Source organism: Tupaia chinensis, unplaced genomic scaffold, assembly GCF_000334495.1.
Source record: "Tupaia chinensis unplaced genomic scaffold, TupChi_1.0 Scaffold000187_1, whole genome shotgun sequence".
Taxonomy (NCBI): Eukaryota; Metazoa; Chordata; class Mammalia; order Scandentia; family Tupaiidae; genus Tupaia; species Tupaia belangeri.
In genome coordinates, this window is record NW_006159662.1 from 5,590,471 (window position 1) to 5,600,730 (window position 10,260).

Below are 10,260 nucleotides of genomic sequence, written 5' to 3' on the forward strand. Positions count from 1 at the left end.
AGAGAGAAACATAGAGGGGTCATGAGTAAGGGGAACAGCAGGCAACAGATGGAAGCACTTAAATGAACGACACTCTGTCAGACTCAGATCAGGTTACCCTACTTTTTGTGCCAGAAAAAAAAAAAATCAACTGCATTCTTCATAGAAGAGATGGGTCTTTTAAAAAGTCACTGAAAACTGAAGAACTCACATCTTATAATCAAACCTAGGAGCACAAATTGTGATTGCCAAATTACCTTTAGCTATCTTCTCTTTTTAAAAGCAAAGACCTTCTTATCTTGCATTCCTTTGCCATTAAATACAGATATTAACGAAAGGAAGTACAGGACTAAGTTTTAAGGTTTTGTTTATAATAACTGCAACCAAAAGGCTTGCTTTATCCAGAAACAACTATCCTAATACTCAGTCACAATAAACACCATAAGTAGGATTAAATATAAGCCATCAGGCCTAATCTACATAGCTTAATGAAGAAATCAATCACCTTACTGCTCATTAATGTAAGAAGTCAAAAATGCTAGAGGACTAAAATATTAACTAGGCCATGCCAGTTTGACACTGGATATGGAAAAGATGTGATTTAGACACAAATTTAGTCACGAGGTCGATGGAACACTAATATTACAAGTCATGGGATCCATTTATTTCTCTAAGGAATAAAGTATAATTCATGAATTAGAAGTGCTATTGGTCAGCCCATGGTGTGGTGTTAAGATGACGAAATCTCACATGGCTGACTGCACAGTTTAAGTCCTGGACCTGGTGGCCTGAGAGACTCATGGGCTGGGCACATGTGCATGTGTGTCCAAAGTCTCCCTCTGAGAGGAGAGATGAAGGAGAACGGACTGTGGCATAACCATTCCCCATGGGGGATGCTCTCTCCCTCTCCCCAACACATGCACTCTCTGGCATGTTTAAGTTTTATTTACTCATCTTTAGGGGAAAAATTAAGGAACACTATTGATATACATTAAAATAATCAGTTAAATATCTTTTAACTTTTAAAAGTTAAAAATCATGAAAACTGCTTAGGTACTTTCAAACTGAATTCTTTTAAATAAATTATAATATGGTCAATAGCACAACACTGAGAGGGAAATATCAGATCATTCTGAAAATTGATTTGTATGCACTACATTTTAGTGTCATAACTATCTGTGCCTAAGACAGCAGTTTCTCAAAAGTTTCTACATATTCTTCAAAATCCTCATCCTTTGTAGATCCAAAGGGGATTCTTAGTTATTTCTAAAAGATCCTGTAAAAATTAATATAAGACTTTGTCATTATAACGAGAATTCTCCTTTATTTTCTTTAGACAATGAAAATAATAAAAGTATTTAAAGAACATAAAAATATTTTTGAAATATGCCAATACTCAAAACCTACGCAAACTAAATCAATCATGCTTTAAACCTTTAGGTGTGTTTGTATAGTTTAAGTGTACGGTAAAATATAATAATAAAAAAAATTCTACTATCATCTCCAAGACAACAAGGCCTAATGATAAGAGTGCTAACATATGGGGACCAGCAGTTGGCATAATGGCTGTCGCTGACTCTCATGTAGTTGACTGCAGTTTGAGCGCCAGAACTGGTGGTTTAAACTCACGCTGGGTGTGTGTGCATGCATGCCCAAGATTTCGTTAGGAGAACAGAGAAGAAGGGATTGCAGTGTGGCCATCCCCCCACCCAGGGGGCCCTAGGGGGTGATTTCGTGCTTTCTGTCTCTGTCTCTGTGTTTCTGGGGAGCGCATACGCCCTATAGCAAAAACCTCTCCAAAATAAATAAATAAATAAAGAAAGAAAGAAAGAAAGAAAGAAGAGTGCTAACATATGATTGATTTTTCCATGGAAGGCTTTAGAACAGAACTCTCACCTCTGCTAATAGTGTAATACTTGAGCCTGTGTGTGTGTGTGGTATTCACTGTATTTGCTTTTTATTTGAATATTGCTTCAGAGTTTAAAGTGCCTTTTTAAAATATATATTCAATCACTGTATAGCATTACAGTATGCAAAATGAATTTTTTAAAATCACAAATGAAGGTCTTAAATAATGTACTTGCACTATTTGCAGGCTACTAATAGGCAATTAGAATATACATACATGCAGGCTACTAATAGCCAGTATTAGAATCACCTTCATTATAATCCCATCAATTGATTCAAAAATAATGAAATGGTTTATTTATTCAATCTTTTAGTATAGGAAAAATGGTTATAATTTAAAGCACTTAATCTTTTATAAGAATTTTATTAAAGCATTGTCATGGAATCATAATAACTATTTTACCTGCTGAGTTTTTACAAAGTCCCCTAAGTCCTGCTTAAAGGACTCTATATATCTAAAAGTTGCAACAGTTTTTTATAATAAAATTTGGGGCTAGGAGACAGAAACCAGCAACTTAAAGGAGAGATGAAAGAAACTGAAGGTCATAGGAGAACTGGAAGGAGGTATGAAGAGTGTACAAGAAGTGTAAGACAGAGTCAAGAGGAAAGGTCAGGGTCTTAGAGATCATGAAGAAAAAAAGGAAATAACTGAAGACTATGAAGGAAATGTGAGCTATATGGTGTTAATCAGAAGTTGAGTAGATTCTGGCAAAGAAAAAAAATGAAACATCTTGTGAAAATATATTATTTCCCAGCAAAGAGGGTTATTTTAGATCTGTGAAGCTCAATGTCATACTGACTTCTTTATTTTCCCTCCTTAGAGAATGCCAACTGCTGATATCTTTATAGCTCAAAGTGGATATTTAATTATTTTTTCTATCTACCTTCACCTCTACCTTCACCCACGAAGTACTATGTATATGTAATAAAGAAGCAAAATTATTTCACAAGGCAAATGATAATAGCACTCTTATCCAAGTTATAGAAAACTAGTATTTCTTGTAAATCAATGAAATATAGGACATACAATCACAGGAATGACAGGTTTTCCATTAGTCGTAATACTGCTCAGTGGAGAACAGAAAGGGGCAAGCTGGAAGATGAGAAGGAAGGTATTTTGCCTGGATGCCTAGAATTTTAATATACTTCATTGTAAAAAATGACATATAAAATGATTACGATGGGCAAGAAAATTCTACATCAAAAAGATTAACTTGATAGAAAAAAAGTAGTTAAGATGAGATGGACAGAAAGAAGCTAGAAATAAAGCCATATTTTATTGTGAAGTAAGAGATAACAGGAAACTATTGTTCTGAGAAGTGCTCTGAACCAATACCAGGAACATGATTCTCATATTATAACAGAATCTAGCAGAGGTTGAGTGGAAAAATGCAATCTGGTTTAAAAGATGGGCATAGTGATTTGAAAGATTAAGTTTTAGATTTTGCACATATTAGTACAGGTTGAGCATTCCTAATCTGAAAACTGAAATCCTCCAAAATCTTTAACTTTTTGAATACCAATATAACATGATGAATACCACCTGCCCTCATGTGATGGGTTGCATATAAAAACTCTGCAATACAAAAATATTATATAAAATTATCTTCAAACTATGTACATAAGGTATAGAAAACATGACTGAATTTTGTGCTTAAACTTGAGTCCCAAGCCCATAATACTTTATTATGTACATGCAAATTCCCCAAAATCTGAAATCCAAAACACTTCTAGTCCCAAGAATTTTGAATAAAGGATACTCAATTTGTACTGACATAATGGACTGGTTGTGAGGATTATATTAAATAAAATCCCAGAACAGTGACTAGCAAAGAACAAATGCTCTCTAAACACTAACATTTTTGCTGCTGTAATTATCATCACAGACGCAGTATGATGTGGAAAGTCTGAATTAAGCATGTATTTGGGGCAGGGTGGTGGCAGTGGTAAAGAGATGTCTAAGATGCCCTAGGGAATAATATTAAAGAAAATATGGATGCTTTTAAAGTAGCAGAATACAAATTAAAATGTCTAGGTTAGACAATAAAAAATACATAGGTACAGAAGGAAAGTTAACATTATGGCTTAGACCACTGGGTATTTGGATCAGCAGTATAGTATCACTTGGGAATTTGTTAGAAAGGCAAATGATCGAATCCCATCCCAGAACTGCTGAATTGTAAATTGTAGAGAAGGGGGGTTTTCAGCAAGCCCTGCAGGTGTTTCTGAATACACTCTAAAGTTTATGAGCACTGGATGAGACTATACAAAAATTAAATGCATAGCTGCTCACTTACAAGAACTTTTTAAAGAAAGAATCTTTAGCAAAATATAAATCAGGACTAATCTCTGAGAATATTAACATGTGTGGTCTAAGTCAGGATTTGGTTTTGATCATTCTGTTAGTCATATTATTGTCATGTGTATGTGTTTTCTTCTTCCAAAAAGAGTCTCAAATTATAAAGTATTCATCATTTGGGGCCTATTTTGAAGAAAGTCTAATGCTAATGGAAAATTGTTTGTTGACGATAACACGTATGTTGATATGCTTGATTGAGGCAATATACAGTGTATTCTAGATGGGAAATCTCATTTTGTTTGCTGTGATGATGTATAATGAATGAATGTAAATAAATAAATTTTAAAAAAAAAGAAAGAGTAGAGAGACAGAAAGCGAGAAATCAAGCGGGGAGGGCATGGCGCAATCCCTTCTCCTCCATTCTCCTCTTGCGATCTTGGGCATGCGCACACGCACCCAGTGTGAGTTTAAGCCATCGAGTCCAGGACTCGAGCTGTGGTTGACTACATGGGAGTTCAGCGACATAGCTATTATGCCAACTGTTGGTTCTGAAAGTCCAATATTTCTATATTCACTAATTTTTGCCAAGATTGAGGCAGGGGAGCAATTGGCTGTATCACACAGAAATGTTTATGGACAAAAGGAAAATCTACCTATAGAAGTTTGTCTGTAAACTGGAATATTATAGGTGATGTTGAAGCCTACCTAATCCAAACAAATATAAAAACATTAAAATAAGATTTAAAAATAACTATTGAGGTATTTATCCTTAATAAAGATTTCGTAGCAAAAGGAAATTTTTAGGAAGAAACGAGTACAAAACACAGACAATTAAGAAAAAGTAAAAAGATGAACCAAATTAATGCAAAAATCACGTGAAAATGAGAACTGAAGGATGGACATAAACATGAGCAGAACAGCATAAGGTGTCAACAAAATATTTCAGAGTTAAAAAGTATATTTAGTATGGTTAATTTAAAAATAACTTAATTGTCAAATGTGATAGGAGGATAAAAATATTTTAGCTTAAGTAAGAAACAGAAAAATAAGGCATCCACATTAGAAAGAAGTAAAATTGTAAACAACGTAACATTTTATGTAGAAAACTATGACAATTCCACAAAAAAGCCTGCTAGAATTAAGAAATAAATCCAGCAATGTTGCAGGATACAAAAACTTATAAAAATCAGGTGCAGTTTTGCACACTGAAAATGAACAATATGAGAAGGAATCTAAGACAATTCAACTTAAAATAGCAACAAAAAGAATAAAAAGAATATGCTGCCAGTCTGGGACTTGAACCATGGTTGACTGTGTAAGAGTCCAATGATGTAACAATTATGCCATTTGTTGGCACTGGTCAAATATTTTTTGACAAAGGTACCATTATCATTAAATGGGGGAAAGGATTGTCTTTTCAATAAGTAGTTTTGAGAAAACAGAATATCCTCATGCAAAAGGATAAAGCTAGACTTGTATCATGCATCATATAAAAATGAACTCAAAATAGAGTAAAGGCCTAAATGTAGAGCTACTCTCAGGACTGTCAAGAAAACAGAGAGAAACAGTGGGGATTTAATCTGAAAAAAGAAAACTATGTTTTTAAAAGTTTTAACAGAGCTTTCATAGGGCGGTCTTATAACATTCACAGTATTTTAGTTCTTAAACATGTACAAGAAAATAAACCTATAGGTACAATGAAGTTACTGGAGTGGGTATAGGAAAGAAGGGTACAAGAGATACTATTTGCCTCTCTCTTTATTTCCTCTTTTTCCTCCAATCTCTGTGAAGTTAAAATCTGGAAATAGGTGGTAATGGCATCCTTCCAACCTACCCAATGTGCTAACTAACTGTTCCTCATGATTGCTTAAATGGTGACATAAACAACATCTTGAAGCAAGAGAGAAAACCAGGGAGCCCGTTAAGTTATGCACTTTCCACAAAATAGGAAGATTAAAAAGTGAGAGAGGGAGGGCTCCTCAGCAGCTTCCACCTCTGTCTGGGTTGGGCCTCTGGGTTCAGCTTCAGGGCTGCGAAGTACTCCCAAGCCAGGACTCCCCAGCAGAGCCCAGTGCCAGTCAGGTACACAAGTGTCTCCCTCTTGTTCTGCTCTGTACTTTCTAATTAAAAAAAAAAAACAACAACAATAGAGAAAACCAGGGAGCCCGTTAAGTTATGCACTTTCCACAAAATAGGAAGATTAAAAAGTGAGAGAGGGAGGGCTCCTCAGCAGCTTCCACCTCTGTCTGGGTTGGGCCTCTGGGTTCAGCTTCAGGGCTGCGAAGTACTCCCAAGCCAGGACTCCCCAGCAGAGCCCAGTGCCAGTCAGGTACACAAGTGTCTCCCTCTTGTTCTGCTCTGTACCTTCTAATTAAAAACAAACAAACAAACAAAAAAAACAAACCAAACAAACAAAAAAAAACAACAACAAACCAAAACCAAAACCAAAAATCAAACAGTTTTTTTTTGCCTTGTTTAAGCCTTTCTTGGGTTAATTGAGCTCTTCTTCCTACACCTAGGATAGAAAGCCTCCAGGGTCCTCCACCTCTGTCTGGGTTGCAGGCTGCACAGTTTTCCATTTTTAACCCAATTTCATTTTCTGTGATGTAATTTTTATTTTTTTTCTCTTTTTCTTGTAGTACTTTTCTTCTTTTTTCTTTGCTTTCTCTTCCTCTATTTCCTACTCTTTTTGTTTGTTTGTTTGTTTACCTTTATGCTACTGTTTTACTGCTTGGCCCTTACCCACTGACTAGAGATAACTAAAGGGCGCATGTGATCGCCAGAAAGACAGAGAAATCCCCCCCCCCCCAGGGGGGGATGGCCATGCTGCAATCCCTTCTCCTCCATTCTCCTCTTGGGATCTTGGGCACACGCACACGTGCCCGGCGTGAGTTTAAGCCACCAGGGCTGGGACTCAAACCGTGGTCGACTACATGGGAGTTCAGCAACATAGCCATTAAGTTAACTGCTAGTCCCCCTACTCTTTTTCTTGTACCTTACACTTCTGTTTTACTGTTCAGCCCTTACCCACTGACTAGAGATTACTAGGTACATAGTAAATAAATTCTGAACATAGTGAATTTTAGAGAATTCTTTGTACCTCACTGTAGTGGTTGCAAAAATAGTGAAATTCCCCTTATAAATTAAATTGCAAAACTCCTGTTTTTTTCCGCACTGGAGAACACAGTAGAAGGGAGAAAATAGCACTGAATTATTTCACAGTAAGGAAACAGAAGGGCTCACAGTTTCACAATCCTTTTCTAACAAGTTAAGGAGAAGTTAATACATTACCAAATGACTAAGAATCAGAAAAGAGCCTCGAGGATGAGAGAATCAAGTAATACATCTCCAGTAAGGGAACATTGTACCTTGTCTCCACGCAGGGAACTATTAGAGGATATTGCCGAAATGTCAGAGAAAGAATTTAGAATATTATGGTAACAAAATTCTATGAGATGCAAGAGAAAACAGACATTGAGCTCCAAGAGATGAGGAAGTCCTTTCACGACATGAAAGAAGAATTGGACACCATATGAAAGAACCAAACAGAACTGTTAGATATGAAAGTTATAATACAGAAAATTAAAATCTCCGTCGAAAGTATTAAAAGCAGGTTAGGCTATGCAGAAGATCGAATTTCAGAAATAAAAGACAAAAATTCTAACTTAGAAAAAATTATCAAAAATATTCAAAAAACAGACAAGAAAACTGAGCATCATATATGAGAAATACTAGATACCATGAAACACCCAAATATCCGAATAATTAGTATACTCGAAGTTGAAGAATATAATAAGGACATGGATAATCTATTCCATGAAATCCTGGAGGAAAACTTTCCAAGTCTAGAGAGGCATTCAAACATACAGACCCAAGAAATACAAAGAACCCCAGGTAGAATCAATCCAAGAAGATCCTCTCCATGGCACATTATAGCTAGATTGACCGAAACGACCAAGACAAGATCCATGGCACATTATAGCTAGATTGACCAAAACGACCAAGACAAGACTGGTGAGGGAGAAATGTCAAATCACCTACAAAGGCTATTCCATCAGGCTAACTTCGGATCTTTCATGGGATACAATCAAGCAAGGAAAGAATGAGGAAATATATACAAAGTGTTAAATGAAAAACAATTTCAACCAAGAATACTTTACCTGGCAAGATTATCCTTCATATGGGAAAAGAAAATAAAAACGTTCTCAGATAAACAAAACCAGAAAGAATTTACCAACTCCAAACCAGCTCTACGAGAAATTCTGAAAGGAGTACTATACCAAGAAAACGAAAGAGACAGACAGCAACAAGAGAACAAAAAACAACCAAGAATATGGTCAACTTAATTTAGGGACAATTCTGGAAATATCAATAATAACATTGAATGTTAACGGATTAAATTCTCTTATCAAGAGACATAGGCTGGCAGACTGGATTAAGAATCAGAAACTCTCCATCTGCTGCCTACAAGAAACCCATCTCACAGATAAAGACATACATAGACCAAAAGCGAAGATTTGGAAAAAGGTATTCCATGTAAATGGAAACCAGAAAAGAGCCACAGTCGCTATACTGATTTCGGACAAAATAGACTTTAAGACAAAAGCCATAAAAAGAGACAAAGAAGGGCGTTATATAGTAGTAAAAGGACTAATTTGCCGAGAAGATATAACACTTATAAATATCTATGGACCAAATTTAGGAGCACCCAAACATGTAAAGGAAAGACTGCAAGATCTAAAAGGAGAGATAGATTGTAACACAATAATTGCTGGACATCTCAACACCCCATTATCTCCTTTAGACAGGTCAATGAGACAAAAAATAAGCAAAGAGATCCAGGACCTAAATGATAGCATAAATCAGACCAAGAATAAAACAGACAAGAAAACTGAGCATCATATATGAGAAATACTAGATACCATGAAACACCCAAATATCTGAATAATTAGTATCCTAGAAGTTGAAGAATATAATAAGGACGTGGATATAATAAGGACATGGCGCACACACCCTATAGCAAAAAATATCTCTCAAAAAACCAACCAATCAACCAAACAAAAAAACCACAATAAGATACCACCTGACCCCATTTAGAATGGTAAAGATTAAAAAAACAAAAAATGGTAAGTGCTGGAGGGGATGCAGTGAAAGGGGAACATTCCTACACTGTTAGTGAGATTGTAAATTGGTCCAGTCATTGTGGAGAATATGGAGGTTCCTCAAAGACCTTCAAATAGAACTACCATATGACCCAGCAATTCCACTCCTGTCCCAAAGGACAGGAGAACGCTCAATCGGAAAAGCACTTGCACATCTATATCCATTGCAGCCTTATTCACAATTGCTTAGACATGGAACCAATCCAAATGTCCACAAATGGATAAATGGATTGAAAAGGTGTGGCACATATACTCCATGAAATATTATTCAGCCATAAAAATCAAGGCCCTGGAATTTGGTAGAAACTGGACGAATATGGAAGATCTGTTGCTGAGTGAAGCAAGTCAGGCTATGAAAGAGAGACATTGTATGTCTCTTAACATATACTGACTGTCAGCACTCAATGGCAGAGACTGAAAGACTGCAGGATATACAAGCATTAAAAACTGTTAATTGTTATGGACATTAGAGACAAAGTGGAAGGAGAGTGTGGGAGGGGAAGAGTGTAGGAAAGGAAATTTGGGGAAAAAAATGGAGAGTTAAGGCATTTGTGGGATGCGGATATGGTTTATTATTTGTTGATGAGGACATGCATATGTTCTCAACTGGGCTTGACTGAGATATGTGTCATGCTGGGTAAAGTCTCTTTAAAATCTAAATGTTGTACAGTGATTAAATGTATAAATAATAACTAAAATTAATAAATAAAAATTATAAAATAAAGTGAGAGAGGAAGAAAAAATAAACCGAATTGGACAATTTGGTATAGGCTAGATTTAAGTGAAAACTACTGAAGAAAAAGAACAATTATTCATATTTCCTGGGAAAAAGTACTATTAAAAAAAAAAAGAAACAAAATGAAAGTATCCAGATATAATGCAGAAAAACAAAATCAAAAGTTGGGCTGACTC

The 10,260-nt window shown here is 35.8% G+C and overlaps 1 protein-coding gene across 1 annotated transcript in view; it reads right to left on the reverse strand.

Annotated features, from left to right (window-relative positions):
- TANC2 (tetratricopeptide repeat, ankyrin repeat and coiled-coil containing 2) overlaps positions 1–10,260 on the reverse strand; it is a 351,092-nt gene that overhangs the window by 204,341 nt on the left and 136,491 nt on the right. The window lies entirely within an intron of this gene.